The sequence below is a fragment of the Stegostoma tigrinum genome, chromosome 27 (assembly GCF_030684315.1).
Source record: "Stegostoma tigrinum isolate sSteTig4 chromosome 27, sSteTig4.hap1, whole genome shotgun sequence".
In the NCBI taxonomy this organism is placed as follows: domain Eukaryota; kingdom Metazoa; phylum Chordata; class Chondrichthyes; order Orectolobiformes; family Stegostomatidae; genus Stegostoma; species Stegostoma tigrinum.
The window spans coordinates 39,633,377-39,657,756 of record NC_081380.1 but is presented as its reverse complement, the minus strand read 5'-3'; the positions used below and the strand labels follow the sequence as shown (position 1 = coordinate 39,657,756).

The 24,380-nt window shown below is 43.3% G+C and overlaps 1 long non-coding RNA gene across 1 annotated transcript; it reads right to left on the bottom strand.

Annotated features, from left to right (window-relative positions):
* Positions 1 to 6,606: 6,606 nt before the first annotated feature.
* Positions 6,607 to 9,617, bottom strand: LOC125464394 (uncharacterized). The gene is made up of 4 exons (XR_007250016.2): positions 9,538 to 9,617; positions 7,895 to 7,964; positions 7,674 to 7,778; positions 6,607 to 6,707 (listed from the first exon to the last, which is right to left on the bottom strand). It is a non-coding gene; the product is annotated as an uncharacterized LOC125464394 (long non-coding RNA).
* Positions 9,618 to 24,380: the final 14,763 nt, after the last annotated feature.

The window sequence follows — 24,380 nt, the reverse complement described above, 5'->3', positions numbered from 1 at the left end:
ATTTGGCATGTCCATAAGGCCCCTCACCATCTTCTACAGACACTCCATAGAAAGCACACTGGTCAGTGCATAACGGCCTGGTACGGCAACTGCTCTGCCCAGGACCATAAGAAACTACAGAAAGTTGTGTGCACAGCCCAGACCATCGCGGAAGCCAACCTTCCATCCATGGGCTCCATTTACACTGCCGTGGAAAGGCCCCTAACATTGTCGAAGACCCATCATGCTCTGGTAACGATCTCCTACAACCTCTTCCATTGGCAGAAGATACAGAATCCTGAGCACACGCACCAGCAGGTTCAGGAACAGCTTCTTTCTGGCCGTTATCAGACTGTTGAATGGACTCTAACCTCAAATAATGTAACCTGCAGCATAATCTGTATGCCTCCAAGTCTTTTTGATCTGTACATCGTTTGCTTGCTGCGATCTGCCTGAACTGCTCATAAACAAAGCTTTTCACTGTATTTCGGTACACATGACAATAAATCAATCAATCACTCTTCTCCATGACAATCTGTCATTGGCCAAGCCCCTCAATCCATATATGGCAGATCAGTTCTGCAAACAGTGATCAAACTGAGTTCCTGGATCCTGGTTTTTTGACTCTGTGATGTGTTTCTGCAGTTACTGTCAGATGGCATGCCTCCTTCCCAATGCCATCTCCCACAATCAGGAACCATCTACCTGAGACCAAAGAACTTCCGAAACTATAGTTTAATTATTGTGCTCTCTCCAATGCAACTGGATTGAAAAATACAAGTTATTGAGGGAACATAATAGGGCAATTAAGGAGAGGATGTCTAGAACTATCTGGACTATAGAAAAGATGTTATTAAACTTGAAAGGGTAAAAAAAAGATTCACAAGGATGTTGCCAGGATTAGAGGGTTTGAGCTATGGGGAGAGGCTGAATAGGCTGGGGCTATTTTCCCTGGAGTGTTGGAACTGACGGGAGGCCTTATGGAAGTTTATAAAATCGTGAGGGGCTTGGAGAGGGTGAATAGCCAATGTCTTTTCCCCAGGGTAGGAGAACCCAAAAATAGAGGACATTGGTTTAAGTTGAGAGGGGAAAAACATCAAAAAGAAAGCAGGGGCAACTTTTTCACGCAGAGGGTAGTGCATGTATGGAATGGAAGTGGTGCAGGCTGGTACAATTACAACATTTAAAAGGCATCTTGGTGGGTACATGAGATAACAAAGTGTGGGGCTGGATGAACACAGCAGGCCAAGCGGCATCTTAGGAGCACAAAAGCTGACGTTTCAGGCCAACATGAATAGGAAAGGTTTAAAAAGATATGGGTGAAATGTTGGCTGATGGTGTGAGATTAATTTACGATATCTGATTGTCACGGATGGCTTAGACCAAAAGGTCTATCCCAGTGTTGTATAAATCTATGACTCTACAATTCTAGAAATAGAGGCACCATGTTTAAAAATAAGGAGTCACCCATTTCGAACAGAGATTAGACAAAATCTTCTTCTCACGGAGGTTTGTGAAACTTTGATGAAAAGAGGTAGAAGCAGAGTGTTTGTATGTTTTTAATGTGAAGTTAGATAGGTTCTTGTTTAAGTAATGAGGTGAACGGGGGGGGAGATTGGGCTGTGGATTTGCAGTTACAAACAGATCATCCATGATATTATGAAATGGCAGAGCAAGTTTGAGCGGCAGAATTGTTTATTCCTGCCCCTTTCCTGGTATCCAACTGCAGCTGTTCCAGAGGGTATAATTGCAGAGTAAGGTTTAACACAAAGATGAGGAGAAATCAGTTTCTTGCAAAACCTGCGGCATTCTTTACTGCGGCTAGGTCATGAAGTAAATTCTAGGCTGAGGTAGGCAGATTTTTAATCAGTAAGGGAATCAAGGGTTCTGGACAATAAGCAGGAAAGGGGAGTTTGAGGATGGTGAGATCAGCCATGATCTCATTGAATGACAGAGTACACCTAATGGGCTGGTTGGCCTACTCTTATATCTTATGGTCTTAAGTGGGCAATAATTGGGCAATTAAGGGCCTCAACTCTGGGTGAGTGAAGCAAGTTACCAATGATTTAAAAGGGGTGGATGGGTTAGACTGATGAAATTACCCTTTACCATTAAACTCACCATGGGTTGGCAAAAGGGGAGGTGATGGCCTAGTGGTATTATTGCTGGGCTGTTAATCCAAAGACCCAAATAATGTTCTGGCAACCTGGGTTTCAATCCCACCACAGCAGATGGTGGAATTAGAATTCAATACTGAAAAAAGAGCCTGGAATTAAGATTCTAATGAAGACCATGAATCTATTGTTGATTATTAGGGGACAAACCCATTTGGTTCACTAATGTTCTTTAGGGAAGGAAACTGCCATCCTTACCTGGTCTGGCCTACATGTGACTCCAGACCCACGGCAATGTAGTTGATTCTTAACTGTCCTCTGGACAATTAGGGCTGGACAATAAATGCTGTCCAGCCAGCAATGCCATCAGCCTGTGAATGAGTTAAAAGCAAAGACTCTGCTAACGTTTATGTTATCCTATGTTTCTACTTGATGTGACAAACTTGAGACGAACTAATCATAATCCCTGAGGATGGAAACGGGGGACATCCTTAAATTGTTTTGTATTAAACAGCATTCTCTGGCTTCCATTTTCTTTAAAAAAGGACACTTTCCTGGATTGACAATGTAGATACCTGATCACCTGATGCCAATTGAGAACAGTTTCTGGAAAGTGCTGATCAAGAGTAACCATGGGACAGTAGCCTGGAAGATCACAATTGATGCAATGCCTTTATGGATGGAATTCAAAGAATCACAGAATCCCTACAGTGTGGAAGCAGGCCATTTGGCCTATCAAGTCCCCAACAACCCTCTATTGAACATCTCACCCAGACCCACTCCCCTAACCTATCCCTGTAACCCTACATTTCCTGAGGCTAATCCACCTAATGTGCACATTCCCAGAAACTATGGGCAATTTAGCATGGCCAATCCACTCAACCTGCACATCTTTGGACTGTGGGAGGAAACTGGAGCACCCGGAGGAAACCCGCGCAGACGCGGGGAGAATGTGCAAACTCCACATGGACAGTTGTTTGAGGATGGAATCAAGTCCCGGTCTTTGTCACTATGAAGCAGCACTGCCAACCACTGAGCATTCCCCAATCCTGATGACAGTAGAGTTATCTGCACCAAACACAATAAAATGTGCACAGGATACCAAAAACCCACTCTCTATCTGAGTGGGGAAGCCCATCACTCGACTGAAGCTGCTAGTTTTTTGAAAGCACCTTCAACTTTTTGTTGGTTACAGACGGACACAGATAAGCTGCAGACCTTTGCTGAGAGGTGGCAAATGGAGCTTAATGCGGAAAAGTGTGAGGTGATTCCCTTTGAAAGGAGTAACAGCAATACAGGAGTACTGGGCTAATGTTAAGATTCTTGGTAGTGTGGATGAGCAGAGAGAGCTCAGTGTCCAAGTGCATAGATCCCTGAAATTTGCCACCCAGGTTGAAAGGGTTGTTAAGAAGGCGTATGGAGTGTTGGGTTATATTGGTAGAGGGATTGAGTTTCAGAGACATGAGGTCATGTTGCAGCTGGACAAAACTCTGGTGCGGCCGCACTTGGAGTATTGCGTACAGTTCTGGTCACCACATTATAGGAAGGATGTGGAAGCTCTGGAAAGGGTGCAGAGGAAATTTACCAGGATGTTGCCTAGTATGGAGGGAAGGTCTTACGAGGAAAGGCTAAGGGACTTGAGGCTGTTTTCATTAGAGAGAAGAAGGTTAAGAGGTGACTTAATAGAGACGTACAAGATGGTCAGTGGATTAGATAGGGTGGACAGTGAGAGCCTTTTTCCTCAGATGGTGATGGCTAGCACGAGGGGACATAGCTTTAAATTGAGGGGGGATAGATATAGGACAGATGTCAGAGGTAGGTTCTTTACTCAGAGAGTAGCAAGGGCGTGGAATGCCCTGCTTGCAACAGTAGTAGACTCTCCAACTTTAAGGGCATTTAAATGGTCATTGGAGAAACATATGGATGATAATGGAATAGTGTAGGTTAGAAGGGCTTCAGATTGGTTTCACAGGTCGGCGCAACATCGAGGGCCGAAGGGCCTGTACTGTGCTGTAATGTTCTATGTTCTATTCTTACATGAGATTCTTTCACTGGCTAGGCAGCATTTATTGTCGATCCCCAAGTGCCCAGAGGGCAATTAAGAGTCAACCACATGGAGGCCAGACTGGGTAAGGATGGCAGATTTCCTTCATAAAGGTCATTAGTGAACCTGAAGAGGTTTGTTACAACATTCCTAACATGGTCACCATTAGGCCGGCTTTTTATTCCAGATTATTTCATATTGAATTCAAATCTCACCACCTACGGGATTTGAACTCATGTGCCCAGAACACTCGCCTGGAGCTCTAGATTACCAGTTCAGTGACGTTATCATCACCTCCCTTATTTAGCTTTCGCTTCTGTTTGTGAGTCTGCCAATAATGCCCAAAGCCTAAGCAGCTCCAGGCTTAAGTATCAGCACTGTGATTGACCCTATGATCCAAGAACTGCAACTCACCACCAGCTTCTCAAGGATAATCAGGGATGGGCAATAAATGCCGCCCCAACTAGTGATGCCAACATCTCATGAATTAATATATAAAAAAAGTTAAATACCCAATCACATTATCCCATGATTTCGGGAAAGAAACCAATGTTTTCTCTGCAAAGTGAACCTTTCCAAGCTTGCCCTGCAATTATCAGCATCCTTTCTTTACCTGTTGACCTATACTGGGCTTGAGCAGCAGTTGTTCTGTGAGAGGTGTCCACATCTTGCATCACACCTGCATTAACCAGAGCCTTGAAGCAAAACACAAAAATAATTATTAAAACAGTGGAGGGATTCTACTGAGGCAACACTTTCTGTACATCACAATCTCCAAAATAATTTTTATTTATTCATCCACGGTTTGTGGGATCACTGGCTGGGTCAGCAGTTATTGTTCATTCCTGCTAGCCAAGAGAAGATTTAATGGGTGATTACATTGCTATGGGTCTGAACTGTCATTGAGCTAAGACCAGGTATGCACGGCAAATTCCCTAAAGGACACCTGCGAGCAAGATGGGTTTTTGTACAACACTGAAAATATGGTCACCATTAGGCTAGCTCTATAATAGCAGATTTTTATAGAAGCACACATCCCTACAGTGCAGATACAGACCATTTGCCCGTTAAATCCGTAATGACCCTCTGAAAAGCATCCCATCCTATTCCTGTTAGCCCACATTTACCATAGCCTGTACTTCTGTGGACACTGTGGGGAATTTAGCATGGTCAATCCAGCTGACCCGCACACCTTCAAACGAAACCAGACAACGCGATGGAAACCCATGCAGACACAGGGAGAATGTGTAATCTCTGCACAAACTGTTGCCTGAGGGTGGAATCAAACCTGTGAGGCAGCTGTGCTGAGCATGTATTGAGTTCAAGTTTCACCATCTGCCATGAGTGGGATTTGAAACCACATTGTGAGGAAGTTCTGTGCCTGAGATACTGGTTCAGTGATATTAGTACTATGCCACCTCCTACGAGAGTGTCCAGCATCTATGCTTACCTCATCAGTTCATTCTGGTAATTATTGTTAGAAAAATAACTAATCGTACAACTGTGGAAATGAACAAGGCAGACCAGAAACTTGCAAAATAACAATGGTGCCGTGAGAATGAGTAAACGCTGTTGGGCTTTCCTTCCATTTCCATTCCTTTAAGAAACTCTTTTGCCTTTACCTGCAAGGTGCTATTTGTCCACTTCTATTCACAGCACTACTGGATTCAGGAGGCGAATAATTCGGCCACGATCTCACTTTTGTATACCAATTAATTATCGTTGTAAACGAGCCTCAGTAGAAGGTGCGCAAGACCCATGCTTAGCTCAACCATGACACTCACTTTCACCCAATATTCCACAGTGGCTGAATGGTTAGCTCTGCTGCCTCACAACACTGGGGATCCAGGTTCAGTTCCAGCTCAGCGCAGAACAGGCCCTTCAGCCCTCAATGTTGCGCTGGCCTGTGAACTAATCTGAGCCCATCCCCCTACACTATCCTATCATCATCCATGTTCTCCCTGCGTCTTTGTGCATTTCTTCCTGGTGCTCCGGTTTCCCCCGACACTCCAAAGATGTGCAGGTTAGGTGGATTCGTCACACTAGATTGCCTTGTAGTGCCCAGGGATTGGCAGGTTAGATGAATTAGCCATGGGAAATGCAGGGTTACAGGGATAGGATAGGGGGTGGAGATGGGTTTGGGTGGGATGCTCTTTGTAGGGTTGATGTGGACTTGATGGCCCAAATGGCCTGCTCCCACACGGTAAGGATTCTATGATTCTTTGGTGGCAAGTGAGCACCGTACCCTATCTAATTGTACAGAGTATTGATCAACATTGACCCCAAAAAAACACACAGGGCTGGACTCATTGTACTCCAGAGGGTGAACTAACTTCACTCTCCAATATTGATTGCAAGATAGACTACATCCTCCGATAGCAGTAGGTGATAATTGTCAGTAAAGAACAGTAAAGGGAACAATTATTCAAATTCATACCAAGGTAACAAGTTTTGTAGCAAACATCAAGGCAATTCCAATGGGAAACCCAATTAAGTAATAACCAACTAGGTTAGCAATAGCTCCCAGCTTTTGCTTCCCAACTCCTCTTAACACCTCCACCACTGACACCCTGCAAGCAAAACATATCACAATGATTATATAAGGACTTGTAACTTCAATGGAAAGGAAACAAAACATAGTGGCTGAGCATGCCATTAAATTATTTTTAACCAATGGATTACATTGTCAACCCAACACTGACGTTATGTAAGGAGGAACAGCTCATGTGAACAGCACTCTTTCTTTTAACATTCACACTGAAAGTAACAAATGAAAATTCTTTTCTGAATTTATAATCTTACTGCATACAATGATCTGAAGTCTCCCGAAAGGGTAGGGACGCTGAAGAAGAATTGGAGCTCCCAAGACAGAGAGAGACAGATTTTTATTGCATGGAGTTGTCAGGGTGATGAATCAAGGCAGAACAATGGATTTTGGACACAGATCAGTCACAATCTCATTGACCAGTAGAGCAGGTTCGTGGGGTTGAATGGTCCCCTGTTCCTAAGATCCAAATCCATGTGCCCGTTGACCTACTGGTCACAGTCTCCATTGCAACATGAATAACAGTCAATGTGATATCATTTTCTGTCGGTGAGACCCACATCAGTGAGCTGCATATTTCGAACTGTTCTCATGAACTTCATTAGTGCTTTAGCTTACATGTCTATTAAAGTTCGTAACAGGACAACCCTGAACAGAAATGCATTAAACAATTCCAAGGTCAAAGGGATCAAAGATGAAATTCCTCAGTGGTTTCTCCACTTGTACATTCAGTACTTGTTCCGAAAAAATATCTTTTCAGTCAGTAATCATCAAGTGGGGAACCTCAGTTAGCCACCGCTGAAGGACTCCCACTACCATCTGTGTTCATCTCTCTCCAAGTTGCTTTACTCTTCCTGAAATTCTTAATTGCAATGGGCACAGCCAAAATGAAGCGACTCTAACAGCGCTCAAGACAGCGCTCCAGCATTCCCACAACTTGGAAACCAGGATGCCTCCTATTCTCAAAATTCCGAAGAAATCTACAACCAACCTTAATGACTTTGACTCCAAATGGCTGTAAAATTCCATGTGAGATTGCAATTGTACTAAAGAGGAAAGTAGAAGCTTATAACCATGGCAGAATCTCTGGCAGGTACTACAGGAAAACAAAAATGAATACATTTCAAATTATGGAGTCAACATTTAAAAAGTGTAAGCAACAGGGCACCATGAATGTACACGCACTTAGCTCACAAATGCAGAAACACTCACCCAAAAGGCATTGATCCAATGATAGGCAGCACCCAGTGAAATTATTTCTGCAACTAAATGCATAATTTCTCTGGAAAATGGAAAAGAGAAACAATGTTAGAGCGTTTTCAGATAATCCCTAAAGCAATGTTGTAATTGTGTATTGATTAGCTTTTATGCTGTACAATTTTTTTTCATGAACTCGTCACTGCAACGATGAAGGAAACACACCCTGTGGAAATATATGGAAAAACATGAGGAACTCTCTACACACATATTACCTTCTGTCAGTGTGAGGAAGCCTCTACAAACGTACAACCTCCCATCAATTCTGGAGAAGGATTATTAAACTCAAAATGTTACTCTGTTTTTCTCTCCACAGATGCTGCCAGACCCGCTCAGTTCCTCCAGCTTTTTTCCTGCTTTTGTTTGTTTCAGATCTGCAGCAGTTCTTTATCTTATTTTAATGTAATCTAGTTGAAGTTTCAGCAAAATTTTTCTTTAAATGTTGCCATTCACTGGTCCTGTTTACCTTCCCGTTTTCCAGCAGATGACCTCACCACTCTATGTGTGTGTTGACTCCTAGCCTGGGTTCAGTTTGATGGACTCATGCCTCCCCACCACTCCCATAACTTGTACCAGGAACTTTCTCCCTGATTAATCATGGACAGTAAACATCAGCCTATTTGACTGGGTGGAGGGGATATCGCCATTGTGTCTTTTCCCAGGACATTTAAACCAGTTAGCTTCAAGACAGTCAATACGTTTTTAATGTAAGTAGAGTCATGCAGCATGGGAACGTTTAACGTTTAACCAGTCCATGCCAACCATGTTCCAAACTAAACTAGTCCCACCTGCCTGTGCTTGGCCCACATCCCTCCAAACATTTCTTATTCATGTACTTATTATCCAAATGTCTCTTAAACATTGTAACTGACTCGCATCCACCACTTTCTCTGCCAGTTCATTCCACATACAAACCACTCTCTGTATAAAAATGCGTTTTTTCAATCTTTCTTTAAAAAAATGCCCCCATAGACTTGAAATCCCTCATCCTCGGGAAAAGACAAGTGCCATTCACCTTACCTAAAGCCCTTCCATAGTTTCACCCCCTCAACCCGGTATGGTCCAGTAAAAAAATTTCCCAGCCTATCCTTACTCAAGCCTTCCATTCCCAGAAACATCCTGGAAAATCTCTTCTGGGCCTTCTCCAGCTTAATAATATCCCTATGTTAAATATCACAGGTCAGGATCATAACCTACACTTATCACCTCATTTGTTATCAGAAAATGATTTTTGATTGACACATTTTTATTTAGAGCATCGTTGTTTAAGAGTGTTAAATGTGGGATAGCATAATGTCAGTTGTGTTTAGTCAGACTGAGATGAGCACATGATTTGGGGCTTTATTTGAACAATTACTAAAATTATATTCGATTGGGTTAGGAGCTGTGTATTTAGAAGTCTTTACTTAAGTGCGAAGAAATATAAAACAGAATAAAGACCGCTCCAGGATCATCCTTCATCACCTGGCTTTCCCAGACAAAGCTAAGCCTACCAGTACAGTTTTCAAAGGGGAGAACACAGGACGGATAGTGAGAGACGCATTGCTTGAATAATCATCATTTTAGTTAATGCAGTAGATTTACATGATTGGACTCACCAATACAACCGAGGGCAGCTTTAACAGAGTTTACAGCCGACACGAACTGTTGCAGCCATCCCATAGCCCAGAGGAATCTGCAGGAGGAAGAACACAAGCCATTCCTTGTATATTATTCTCCATGTGTCCAGCTCCATTTAATCCATGGCCGATAATTACTGCTCTGTTAATATATTTGTAGGTAGATCTATAACTGGATGAACCAGGAAGGTCCATTGTACTGAGTTACCTGATCTCTGTTGGAAAGCAAAACAAACACCGAGAACGTGCTAACACAGTGTGGAGCTGGATGTTCACAGCAGGCCAGGCAGCATTAGAGGAGCAGGAAGGCTCCTCTTTGGGTCATGAATGTTAGCCTTCCTGCTCCACTGTTGCTGCCTGGCCTGCTGTGCTCCTCCAGCCCCACCCTGTGTTATTTCTGACTCCAGCATCAGCAGTTTTTACTATCTCAGAGAAAGTGCTAGAGTGACTGCTCTTCAAAACAGGTTCTACAGGTTTTCTTCAGGTTTAAAGAAGAGTCATACAGAAGTCAAAACATTAATTCTGTCCCTGCTGCCAGACTCATTGAGTTTCTCCAGCGTTCTCTGTCTTTGTTTCAGATTTCCAGCTACTGGGAAGCATTTGGTTTTAGAACTAACCTCATTAAAAACCATCCCAACTCTGCTTTCTTTAACATCCTGAGCTTCTAGATGGTGTCACCAACAAGCAGCACCTCCTCAGCAATAAACTGAGTAATGCCCCTGCCTCTTAGCCAGGAGACCTGAGTTCAAATCTCACCTGCTCCAGAGAGGTGTTGCAAAGTCTCTGAATGGATTGATTTAGTGTGAATCCTGCTCAGTGACAGCCAGTTTGGGTTCTGCCAGGGCCACTCAGCTCCGGCCGCATTACAGCCTTGGTTCAAACTTGGACAAAACAGCACAATTCCACAATTGAGTTGAGAGTGACAGTCCTTGACATTTAGGCTGCATTCAACAATGTGTGGCATCAGGAAGCCCTGAGAAAACCGGAATCAATGAGAATTCCGGGCAAACCCTCCGCTGGTTAGAGACGTACCTGACACATAGGAAGATGATCGTGGTTGTTGGAGGTCAATCATCTCAGCTCCAGGAGATCTCTGCAGGAGTTCCTCAGGATAGTGTCCTCAGCCCAACCATCTTCAGCTGCTTCATCAATGACTTTCCCTCCATCATAAAGTCAGAACTGGGGATGTTCACAGATGATTGCACAATGTTCAACACCATATACAACTCCTCAGATACTGAAGCATTCCACATTCAAATGCAATAAAATCTGAACAATATTCATGCTTGGGCTGACAATTGTCAAGTAACACGTACACTGCACAAACACCAGGCCATGACCATTTCCAGTAAGAGACAACGTAACCTTCTTCCCTTGCTATTCAATGGTGTTACCATCACTGAATCCCCCACTATCAACATCCTGGGTGGTACCATTGACCAGAAACTCAACTGGACTTGCCATATAAACATAGTGTCAAATGCTATACCTGCCTAACCTCGCACTCCTGTCCTGTGGGACAGGATTGTGACCTGTGGGAGTTGGAGGCATTGAATAGCCTGCCTGATTGTGAGCCAATTGAGTAGCCTCAATGGGCAACCAAACAAAAGCTTCAGAGGCCTAGAACAGGTGTAAAGCCTGGCGAGTTTCAATGTGTGGGCTCACTTTGCACCCCCTCCCAAATTGGTCACTCCAGTGCCATTGCTGGGACCAGAGAGCTCTCCCAGGTGTGTGGAACCAATTCACCTTAAACCGATTCATGGTCCTTCAAGAGCTAATTCCATGCCTGTGTGACACTTTCGGCCAAATTGGCAGGGGCTTCCCGCCAAGTTAAAACCAGTCCATTGTGTGGAACAGCTTTAAGGAACCCGCAGTAAAAAGAGGAGACTACTTAACCTTCATTTATCATATTCATGAGAGTGTTTACAGTAATGCTGCTTCCTCATTCAACTAAAGCATCCAGTCTTCAGTCAAACATGCATCAGTCTCTTGAGTACTGAACTTGTATCGATTCTCCATTGTTATCTGGGAGACTATTGAAATAACCTGATAAATAATGGACTGTGCTCCGAGTTGGGCCTCATTAATTAATCCTGTGAACGGAACGAACAAACAGTAAATCATACTTTATTGAAACAAGCTAACAGTAAAATAGAAATAAAATACAATGTGTGAAATCAGTGTTTGAGCAAAACCCAAACAATTTTGTGTGCTTTAATTTGGGAGACGGGTGGCAACATCTGATTATCATTCCTTCAGCATTCCCCACCAACAGCACCCCCACCCCACCCCAGCACAGCCCCCCACATACCGTCCCAACACCTGTCGCTGAGCTCAAGGGAGATATGAGGGCCCCTGATCTGTGCCAATGTCACTCAGAAACAACTTCCAAAGTGTACTAAGAATAGTCTGAGAGTGACATTTTCTCTCCTCTGAGGAGTAGTGTTTATTCTGAGCTGTTGTTCCCCTAAATCAACAACTCAGCGAAGTCTGGAACTGAACCTTGCTTTCTCGTGCCAGCTTTTAAAAGAGATGATGGATTAGGATGTTTTGTGACGTTATACAGGTTGACAGGCACATTCCGGGCTGTGTTACCGAGCCGGAACATGGCCAGGGGTTGAGAGTGCAGCAAATCAGAGAATGTTGCGCGACAGAAGGAGGCCATTCAGCCCCTGGTGCCTGTGGGTGTTCTTTGAGAAAGCAGATTAATGCCTTCTCTTTGCAAATGCTTGTGGATTCTAGGAACATGCTCCTGATTCTGAACACTACCGCTGGAAATTCCTGCTGAGAGTTCTTCACCCAGCAGTGAGGGCCAGGAGCCCGGGGTTCAACTCTCGTTTTCTCCAGAGCTGAATAACAATATCTCTGAACAGGATGTTGGAAAAACCCCTGCCCTTCTGAAGATCTGATTGCTCCTGTGGCTGGGTTTTGTTGCTGACTCTCCATCCCACTGTAATGGAGCTCTGTACTGGAGGAGTCAGAACTGTCCTACACTTAGATTCATAGAACCGTACAGAACAAAAAATGCCCTTTGTCCCATCAGGCTGTACCACTAAAAATATACTACCTACACTAGCCCCAACTTCCTCCACTAGGCCCATAGGCTTGAACGTTATGACATTTCAAGTGCTCATCCAAGTACATTTTGTAGGTTGTGAGATTTCTCACACCAATGCCCTCCCAGGCAATGCATTCCAAATCCCCATCATTGTCTAGGTGAAAAAAGGTTTTTTCCTCAAATCCCTTCTAAACCTCCTTATTTTCACCTTGAAGTTATGCCTCCTTTGTTGTTGACTCTTCAACTGAGGAGAACAGCTGCTCTCTATTAACCCTCTCCATGCCCCACTTGTAGAGTCCATAGAGTTGTAGAGTTTCACAGCATGGGAACTGGCTCTTCGGTCCAACCCGTCCATGGCGACCAGATATCCTAAACCAATCTATTCCCAATTGTCAGCATTTGGCCCATATTCCTCTAAACCCATCCTATTCAGATGCACTTTAAATGTAGTAATTGTACCAGCCTCCACCGCTTCCTCCGGCAGCTCGTTCCATACACGCACCACCCTCTGCATGAAAATGTTGTCCCTCAGGTCCCTTTTAAATCTTTCCCTTCTCACCTTAAACCTATGCCCCTCTAGTTTTGAAATCTCCCACCAATGAGAAACAACACCTGCCATTCACCTCTATTATGACCCTCATGATTTTATAAACATCTACAAGTCATGCCTCAGCCTTCGAATTTCTTTAAAACTCATTCATGAGATGTGGGCATCGCTGGCCAAGCCAGCATTTATTGTCCGTCCCTAATTACCCAGGGGGTAGTTAAGAATCAACCACATCGCTGTGGGTCTGGAGTCACATGTAGGCCAGACCAGGTAAGGATGGCAGTTTCCTTCCCTAAAGGACATTAGTGAACCAGATGGAGCTTTACAACAATCGGCAATGGATTCACGGTCATCATTAGACTTTTAATTCCAGATTTTTATTGGATTCAAATTCCACCATCTGTTATGGTAGGGTTCAAACTCCAGTCCCCAGAACATTACCAGTTTCTGGGTTAGCAGTCTAACGATAACACCAATAGCGTTTCTTGGAAACATAGCCCCAGCCTATTCATCCTCTCACTGTAGCTCAAACCCTCCCATCCCAGCTACATCCTAGTAACTCTTTTCTGCACCCTTTCAAGTTTAACAACATTTTTCCTCGAGCAGAGAGACCAGAACTGAATGCAATATTCCAAAAGTGACCTCACCAACCAATTTGTCTAACATTGTTCATCTTTATTTAATGTAAAGTCAGTAAAGTGATCCACAAGAAAACAGAACTGGAAATGTAAAACTGCAAAAATACAATCCCTCACAACAAATTTGAAAGCCCAACTCCTTCCCCATCCTGGAGATGAATAAACCCGACCAAGACTCCCAAACATCCACAACGTGGGAAAGTGTGAGGTCATGCATTTTGGTAAAAAAGAATAGAAACATGGACTGTTTTCTAAATGGGGAGAAAATTCAGAAGTCTGAAGTGCAAAGAGACTTGGGAGTTCTAGTCCAAGATTCTCTGAAGGTAGGCTTACAGGGTGAGTCAGTAGTCAGGAAGGCAAATGCAACTTTGGCATTTATTTTGAGAGGACTTGAATATAAAAGCAGGGATGTACTACTGAGACTTTATAAGGCTCTGGCTAAGCCACATTTGGAGTATTGTGAGCAATTTTGGGCCCCATATCTCAGGAAAGATGTACTGGCCCTGGATTGGGTTCAGAAGAAGTTCACAAGAACATCCCAGGAATGAAAAGCTTAACACTTGAGGACCATTTGAGGACTCTGGGTCTATACTCGGAGTTCAGAAGGATGAGGGAGGATCTAATTGAAACGACCTGGACAGCTTGGATGTTGGGGAGATGTTTTCATTGGTAGGAGAGACTAGGACCCGAGGGCACAGCTTTAGAGTAAAGGGAAGACCTTTATGAAGATAAGGAGAGCTTTTATCTTTACGAAGATAAGGAGAAATATCTTCAGCCAGAGAGTGGTGAATCTATAGAATTCACATCCACAGAAGGCTGTGGAGGCCAGGTCAGTGAGTACATTTAAGACAGAGATAGATAAGCTCTTGATTGTTGGGGGATCAAAAGTTACAGGGGGAAAGTGGGAGAATGGAGTTGAGAAACTTGTCAGCTATGATTGAATGGCGGAGCAGACCCGATGGGCCGAATGGCATAATTTCTGCTCCTATATCTTCTGGCCTTATGGTCACAGCATCGATACACAGTGTCTTAACTGAAGTTTTCTAGCCTGCCTTGTCCCTTTTTTTAACTCAAAGTCCTTTGGGAACATAAATAATCTTTTCAAAATGAGTCATTTGTGTAAGAAATTACTTCCACATTTCTCCTATTACAACAATTACTGCACTTAAATGACAACTTTCAATTATATCATGTATTTAACAGGGAAATATCCCAAGACCATATATAAGGGCATTAATGAAGAGTTACTCACCAAAACACTGAAGGAAATATCAGGAAGGAAAGCCAAAAAAACTGGTCAAAGTGTGAGGTTTTGGGAATATCTTGAGGAGGAAGAAAGAAGTGTAAATATTTAAGGATGGCATCGCAGACCTTGGGGCTAAGTCAACTGAAAGCATAGATATCATCATAGAGCAGTTAATATCAGGAACACACAAGAGGGCAGATAGAGAGGAACTCAGAAATGCAAATGTGTTGGAGGAGGTTAAAGGGAGAGAGAGTCGAGTGAGAAAATGGAGAAAAATAAACATTTGAAAAGTAGTTCAATGATCGTGAAGCACATCACCATGGCTGAGGCTATGGAATGTACTTCATTGATGGAAATCTTTCTCTATCTGATATGTGCTCTCAGGTCATCAGGAGCTTGCTGCATCATCTAATCTGTTACTCAAAGTAAACAGGGAAAGTTATGAACTTAACAAGTATCTGGATAAATTGTTGAATTATTTTGGGGAAGGATGGAATCTAGTTCAGACTCAGGCAAACAGCCCAAGGGTGACTATTTTTGAAAAGGCATAGATTCCTGATTCTTTAGGGTGAGCCAGAAATCTGTATTTACAGGAAGATGATTAGCCCTCTCTCAGGAATTGACTCCTGAAGGTTATACGATCCCAGCCAAAGTCAAATTTTCTCTCAACTCTTTCATGTTGTGCATACCTGTGAACCATTGTAAGAATCACTGTCATAATGGGGAGAGTGTGGACTTGTTTATCTGAGAGTGATATTATCATAATGCACAGGTAAGGCCATTCAGCCCACGATGTCTGTGCTGGTTCTCTCAGAGCAAATGACCAAATAACACTCCCCAAACTTCCTCCTGTAGCCCTGTACATTCTTCTTTCTCAGAAAGCAGCCTAATTCCCTTTCGAAAGTCTCGATTGACCCTGCCTTGACTATACTCCAAAGCAGTGCATTCAGTACCCAACATTTGCTGCGTGAAAATGTTTCTCCTCGTGTCTACATTACTTCTTCTGGCTCTCAACCTTCCATCAATGGTGACAGCTAAGCCCTACTTAATCTGTCCAAGCCTATTTTGGTTTTTGAATACTTCTTCAAATCTTTCCTAAACACTGTATTCTCAAAGGAAAACACCTTGAAATTCTGAAGAAAAGTATTATTGGACTTGAAATGTTAATTCTGTTGATCTACTGAATTTCTTCAACATTATTGGTCTATTACTTCAGTTGGTTGAGCGTCTAGCTTGCAATGTAGAACATTAACGCTGTGGGTTCAGTTCTTACAGAGGCTGAAATTACAATGAATATCTCGCCTACTTGTCCTCACCCAAGGGTACAGTGACTCTCAGGTTAAGCTCACCACCAACTGTCTGTCTAATGAGCCAGTGGGACTATGATGACTTTCTTATCACAAAGGTTCCAATCTATCTACAAAACTGATAGGTCCTCATGCCTGAAACTCTACAGTGTGGAAGCAGGCCTTTTGATCTGTTGGGCAGAATGGCCTACTTCTGTGCTGTTAATACTTTGTACACAAGACAACTCTTCCAAAATAATTCCTGGAATGTTATGAATCCTCTCACTATTTCCAAATGATTGTCAGTATGATGAATGTGAAATTGATAACACCCAATTATGTTGTGTCGTAAAAATATTTGACTCTCATGCAACATCCTGTGACTTTACTCGGTTCTGCAGGCATTTGATCTTTAATTCACAAAAGCATGCTGCCTGGAAAGCAATCAGCATAAGTTAATGCAGCAATCACTACTGAAACAGAGAATAAAGTTATATTTTAGCCAGACATGTGATAAGAATTATTAAAAACTTAAAAATTGGGTGGAAATGCCATTGGATAGTTCTTTATTTATTGTCCATCTGTAGTCACCTTTGAGATGGTGATTGCAACTACCTACCTGATCCTCTGCGTGCGTGTGGCTTATGTTCAATGTCACTGCTGGCTATTCACTCAGGTTCTGTATGAGCCAAGCTATACCTTGAACTTGAAATGTCCAAGGTCTGCATTCATAAGCTGGTTCTACCTAACCTATACATGTCTGGACACTATAGCCAATCCACCATAACCTGCATGTCTTTGTACTGTGGAAGGAAACCCACACAGACACAGGGAGCATGTGCAAACTCCACTTCAGACAGTTGCTTGAGGCTGGAATCGAACCTGGGCCCATGGCACGGTGAGGCAGCAATGCCAACCACTAAGCCACATTGCCAGCCTTGCCACAGAGGAAGTGTAATGAGGATATACCAGGTTAAATCCCAGGATGGTAGGACTGACATATGAGGAGAGGTTGAATCAGTTACAGTGAAATTGGCTGGCGTTTAGAAGAATGAAGGGGGGAATCTCATAGAAGTCTGTAAAATCCTAACAGGACTAGACAGGGTCAGTGCAGGAAGGAAGTTGACAATGACCAGGGTTTCCAGAATGAGGATCACCATCTAAGGAAATGGGATAAACCATTTAGGGCTGAGATGAGGAGTAATATCTTCATCCAGAGGATGGTGATTTCAAGGAGGAGTTGGATACAACACTTAGGTCTGAAGGGAGCAAAGGATCTGGCAGAATAGCAGGAGCAGACGGTTGAGTTAGATGATCATCCATGATCATAATGAATGGCAGATCAGGGTCAAAGGACTGAATGGCCTGTGTTACTGCTTCTATGTTTCTGTGTTAAATTGTACTCCTTCTGCTCTGCCAGGTGGACTTTAAAGATCCAAAGGCATTAATTCAAAGATCAATCTCTTCAGTTCTGGCCAATACTTCTTGATAAATCAATATTGAAAAAGCCAATTATCTGGTTATTCATCACTTTGCAGTTTTGTGAGAGCTTGCTATGCACAAATTGACTGCAGGAGCTTCCTATTATACAACAAAGATGGCACTTCAAAAATACTTCAGTGAAAAGCGCTTTGGAAAATATGAGGTATTGAAAGGTGCAATATAAATATGATTCTCTCTTTTGAGAATCAATGGGGAAGGCTAAAGATTTGTCAGGACTGGAGGAGATCCCCTGAGATGCTGTTACCAGCCTCAGTAATCCTGCACGGTGAAAAGGTAAGAAATGCTTGATAACCTGTTTCCTGTGATGGAGGGTCTTACACTTGTGAGGAACTTGATTGAGGAAGTTATTGCTTCACCTGCAAATTAAAATTTAATATCATTAATAATAAAAATTTATTGCGCTTACAGGTAGAACAGGAATATAAATCTTCACGTAGAGTTGTGCCAATGAAAACAGAACACAATGCTTGTAAGAGTGAAACTGACAACAAAACTAAAGTTAAAACATTCAGGGGAGGGGATTCCAAATCTAGGGGCATTGGTTTAATGTGAGAGGGGAAAGATTTAAGGGACCTATGGGGCAACTTTTTCACGCAGAGGGCGGTGCGTGTATGGAGCAAGCTGCCAGGGGAAGTGGTGGGGGCTGGTACAATTACAATATTTAAAAGGCATCTGGATGGGTACATGAATAGGAAGTGTTAAATGGTCATCAAAGGCAACGTGAATGTCTTTACTAAGCCCTAAGCTGGTGCAATGTTCACACAGGTATGGGATCAATGTACATTTTCCTACCACATACACATGTAAAAATCAATCTGTTTCTATGTGATTGCATGCAAAATCACCTTCACTGGATGTGAGTTTGCTCGCTGAGCTGGAAGGTTCGTTTTCAGACGTTTCGTCACCTTTCTAGGTAACATGATCAGTGAGCCTCCGATGAAGCGCTGGTGTTATGTCCCGCTTTCTATTTATCTGGTTAGGTTTCCTTGGGTTGGTGATGTCATTTCCTGCACTGGTGATGTCATTTCCTGTTCTTTTTCTCAGGGGATGGTAGATGGGCTCCAAATCAATGTGTTTGTTGATGGAGTTCCGGTTGGAATGCCATGCTTCTAGGAATTCTCGTGCGTGTCTCTGTTTGGCTTGTCCTAGGATGGATGTGTTGTCCCAATCAAAGTGGTGTCCTTCCTTATCTGTATATAAGGATACGAGTGATAGTGGGTCATGTCGTTTTGTGGCTAGTTGATGTTCATGTATCCTGGTGGCTCGCTTTCTGCCAGTTTGTCCAATGTAGTGTTTGTCACAGATCTTGCAAGGTATTTTGTAGATGACGTTTGTTTTATTTTTTGTCTGTATAGGGTCTTTTAAGTTCATTAGCTGCTGTTTGAGTGTGTTGGTGGGTTTATGGGCTACCCTGATGCCAAGGGGTCTGAGTAGTCTGGCAGTCATTTCGGAAATGTCTTTGATGTAGGGGGGAGTGGTTATGGGAGCTCAGCTAGCAAACTCACATCCAGAATCTCAACCTGAGCTACAAATCTTCGCAAAACTCGTTATCACCTTCACTGTTTGACACTGCCAGCAACACAGGGCCAGACACATCCAGAAGTTAACGTGAATCAGGGCCAACTGCCCTGGGGTCCTGTGTTTTCAGGGGAAGCAGAAGCCAGGGGTGGCATGATTTTTGAAATAGTGAGAGAGGCACTGTGTGAAATTTCGTTTAATCTTGGTTTAGTCGGAAGACGGCAAGGTATCATTAACGCATAGGAACATGGTGGACCTGCAGCTGGAGAGCCACGGGGAAGGGGCTGGGCACACAGTGTGATTTGCCCTGGAAGTGGGTGGTGAAGGGGGAAGGGGCAGGGCACACAGTGTGATTTGCCCTGGGGGGGGGGGAAGGGGAATGGGGCTGGACACACAGTGTGATTTGCCCTGGGGGGGGGAAGGGGAATGGGGTTGTGGAGTTGGGCACACAGTGTGATTTTCCCAGGGGGGAGGGGGAAGGGGAATGGGGTTGTGGAGTTGGGCACACAGTGTGATTTGCCCAGGGGGGAGGGGGAAGGAGCTGGGCACACAGTGTGATTTGCCCGGGGGGGGGGGGTGGGGGTGAGGGGGAAGGGGCTGGACACACAGTGTGATTTGCCCTGGGGGGGAGGGTGGGGAAGGGGTTGGGCACACAGTGTGATTTGCCCGGGAGGTGGAGGGGGATGGGACTGGACACACAGTATGATTTGCCTTAGGTGGAGAGTAGAGTGTTATTTACCCCGGCCATCGCAAGGCCCTGGAAATTAGAGTATTAAGGACCAGTTTCCACATCAACTTTCCTTTTTCCCAGGAATGCATTTCAAAGTTATATTTCTGTGTAGCTGCACAGTTACGTTTATCAGTTGGAAATTGTGGAAAAGAAAATATTAGGCGATGGCTCAGCGGAGATTAACTAATACTGGATCAAGGATAGTACGGACAGCTTCATGTTGTTCCCCTTTGAGCAGGACTGATTAAGAGAAGATTTGATGGAGTTGCTTAAAAAAACCTGATATTCCGATTGTCTGCCACTTTAATACACCAGCCTATTCCCTGTGCAACATCTCTGTCTCAGGCTTGCTGCAGCGCTCCACTGAAGCTCAGCACGAGCTGGAAGAACAGCACTTTGTTTTCTGCTTGGGAACTCTGGAACAGTCCTCGAGTTCAATAATTTTTGGGCTTGAACTCACCCATGTCTTGAAAGTGGATTCACGGACAGATAGGGTTGTAGAAGGTGTTTGGTATGCTTGCCTTTATTGGTCACTGCACTCAGTATAGGAGTTGGGAGGTAATGCTGTGGCTGTACAGGACATTGGTTAGGCCACGTTTAGAATATTGCGTTCAGTTCTGGTCTTCTGGCTCGAGGAAGGATGTTGTGAAACTTGGAAGGGCTCAGAAAAGATTTACAAGGATGTTGCCGGAGTTGGAGGATTTTTGAGTTATACGGAGAGGCTGAATAGGCTGGGGCTACTTTCTCTGGAGCATCAGAGGATGAGGGGTGACCTTATGGAGGTTTTATAAAATCATGAGGGGCAATAGATAGGGTGATTAGCCAAAGTCTTTTCCCCAGGGTAGGGGAATCCAAAACTAGAGGGGCATAAGTTTAAGATGAGAGGGCAAAGATTTAAAAGGGACCTATGGGGCAACATTTTCACACAGAGGGTGGTGTGTGTATGAAATGAGCTGCCAGAGGAAGTGGTGGAGGCTGGTACAATTACAACATTTAAAAGGCATCTGGATGAGTATGTGAATAGGAAGGGTCTGGAGGACTATAGGTCAAATGCTGGCAAATGGGACTAGATCAATTTAAGATATCTGGTCAGCACGGGTCAGTTGGACCAAAGGATCTGTTTTTATGCTGTATAGCTCTACGACTCTATGTCCTTACCTCAATACCCATACACTAGGCCTTGTTATCATATGGTCTGCTATTATAGACAACCAATAGTGAGCTACTAACAGTCCCCATAAATAGCTATTCACCTTCCTAGTCGGATCATTATCCAACTTTTTGTCTGTCCAATTGTCCGCTTCTCTCTTTCGGCTCTATCCCTGCCTATCGGTTATGCCTTATCCCCTCTCCCCACCCTATTTCCTGCATAAAAACCAACATTTTCCAAGCTACCATCAGTTCTGAGGATGGGTCACTGGACCCGAAATGTTAATTCTGATTTCTCTCCACTGATGCTGCCAGGCCTGTTGAGCTTTTCCAGCAATTTCTGTTTTTGTTTCTGTTTAAAATCATGTCTGAATTAGTTAAACTGAAGGGAAATTATTTCCCAATGGTCGAAGGGTCAATACCGGAGGATGAGGGACCTCTCGAGGAAAAGCTGTTCTATACACAAAGATGTTAAAATTTGGACATAATTGCCTGGGTGGTGGAACCAGATTCAATAACAGCTTTGTAAGGTGAGTCGAATAAATCCTTGAAACAGACCAAATTATAGGGATATCTAGAAAGATGGGAAGTGGTGCTAACACTTTGAAAGGGCTGGTACTCATTAAATGGGCCGAAAGGCCTGCTTCTGACTGCTACTAGCATGGACCAGTGAATCTATTTATTTTCTAAAGAACCAACAAGCAACAATTCTGATATTCAGATCAAATTTGTATCAAAGATATGAGCTTCAATTCTCAGGAAAGTTTAGTTTCAGTTTCTCAGTTTTATGTTCACTCACACACTCAGGCATTGGGTCATTGGTCGGTCTTCTGTCTTTTGTTAAAATTCTATTATTTTATTCTTTTTTGTAACAGAAGAAAACACACAACTCTCACTTGGCTACTGCAGGAGGCTGTTTCAAAGCCAATAAAATGTGCTGAGTGTTTATGAAGAGAGCCCAGCAGGGAAAGCAGGCGATCAGGAGAATGAGGATCCCTCGTTGGAGAATCACTCCGACTCGCTTCAGGTTCTTACTGCCGTACGTCTGGAAATCAGAACAAAACACTTGTATTGATACTGTTAAGATTCCAACTGATGTCATTACTGGAACAATCGGGTCCAGGAATGAAATTTGGCTCGATGGATTTAAGTTTTCTTGATTGCAATTAGGTTATCACGATGATCAGTCACCGAACATGTTCACATGAGGTTGTGAATATACTTTTAACAAAAGAACGACAGTTGATCATACAAAAGATAGGGTATATCTATCAATTTGGAAAGATTGGACAAACCAGGGAAAATTAAAGGTTGAACACATTTTCACATTAATTTTCTTACAGCCACCCAATCCCCAGTGAGGTATCACTTCTGTGTTTGTTCTTTAATTTCCTAACTCACGCAGTCACAAATGTTTCCTTTCAACATCTATCTACACATTCACCAGGTGGGATTCCTCCCATTACTCTCTCTCTCCCTGAGATACACAGGCCTGGGATAATTCACTGATTTTCCTCACTGACTTCTAAGTACAGCATAGGGCTTTGTCCAGCCCTATTCTCCTGAACTGCGAAAGCATCGAAAGTCTTCTTTCCAGCTCTGCAAAAATTAAAACTGACTTTTCATGACCTCTTAAGAGCTCAACTTATTAAATATTAACTTATTAACTTATGAGGTGACTTGTTTAGTTGTTTAGCTTGTATGATTTCTTGGAAAGGCTGCTTCACCTAACTGTAAAACAATCTTGACAACAAAGTGTGGAGCTGGATGAACACAGCAGGCCAAGCACCATCTCAGGAGCACAAAAGCTGGCGTTTCGGGCCTAGACCCTTCTTCAGAGACACCTCTGTAAAACAATCTTTCTGGCTCTTAAAATAACTTTACATTTCTCAGAGAACTAAAAACCAAAAACGCATTGACCCTACTTTATAACCAACGCTCACAAATAATAATGTATTAATAACCTTCATCACAATATTGATGGTTATGTCACATTCAAGAGCATCTTGGCCTCAGAAGATTTTCTTTTGTATCTGACGGGCATGCAGTTCTATGGTGTACCCCTTCATATTTAGCTTCTATCACAAAATTTTGCCCAATAGCTTACTGGTTAGTACTGCTGCCTTGCAACCTCACAGACCCGGGTCCAAATCCTGCCATGGGTGACTATGTGTGTAGAGCGTGCACATTCTGCCTGTGCCTGTGTGGGTTTCCTCCCACGGCCCAAAGATGTGCAGGTTAGGTGGATTAGCCATGGGAAATGCAGGGATTGGGTGGGATGCTCTCTGGAGGGTTATTGTGGACTTGATGGGCAGAATGGCCTGTTTCCGCACTGTAGGGAGTCTATTTTAGCTTTAAGAGAGTCCAAGGAATATACTGTAGACAGATCAAGTGACTGGTGAAGATTGTACGTGTGCTCCTCAGGTTTGCTGTTCATTGCTGTTTACTTGGGATCTGGCTCAATGTTAGAAACAGAACTTCTTCATGAGCAAGATAAAGTTTTGAAAATGCCTGCGATTAATGGTCATATATGCTGAGTACACTGCAGAGTCTATTTGTAAGATTGGCTTTAATTGTACCTGTCATTTAGTAGGTAATTTACAAACTTATCTATAAATATGCACCTAACCATTGATGATTCTAGATTTGAAAGTGTATAAATATTTTCTAATTAACCTGCTACACACCTCTGGAGCAGATAGGATGTGAATACAGGCCTTCATGCACAGCCAAGATAGTATTTAGTGTTTGCTTTGTTTGACTCTTGTAAAAACATTTTTTTTTCATTTTAAATCTTGGAGCCTCGTGGCTTCATGCTTTCAATAAATAGCTCAGCGTCTGTATTTCTTTTGTTAAAAGAAAAGGCTACTGGTTTTGCCTAAGATCCTAACATGCTCAGTATAGGTGCAGCGTGGAGCTGGAGGAGCACAGCAGGCCAGGCAGCATCAGAGGAGCATGGAAAGCTGGCTTTTTGGTTTGAGAATGTCAACTTTCCTGCTCCTCTGATGCTGCCTGGCCTGCTGTGCTCTTCCAGCTCCACACCGTGTTATCTCTGACTCCAGCATCGGCAGCTCTTACTATCTCTCAGTAAAGGTGCAGTTCATTTTTGAGTGTCATATCACAAAGTGAGGCTCATTGGCCAGCTTT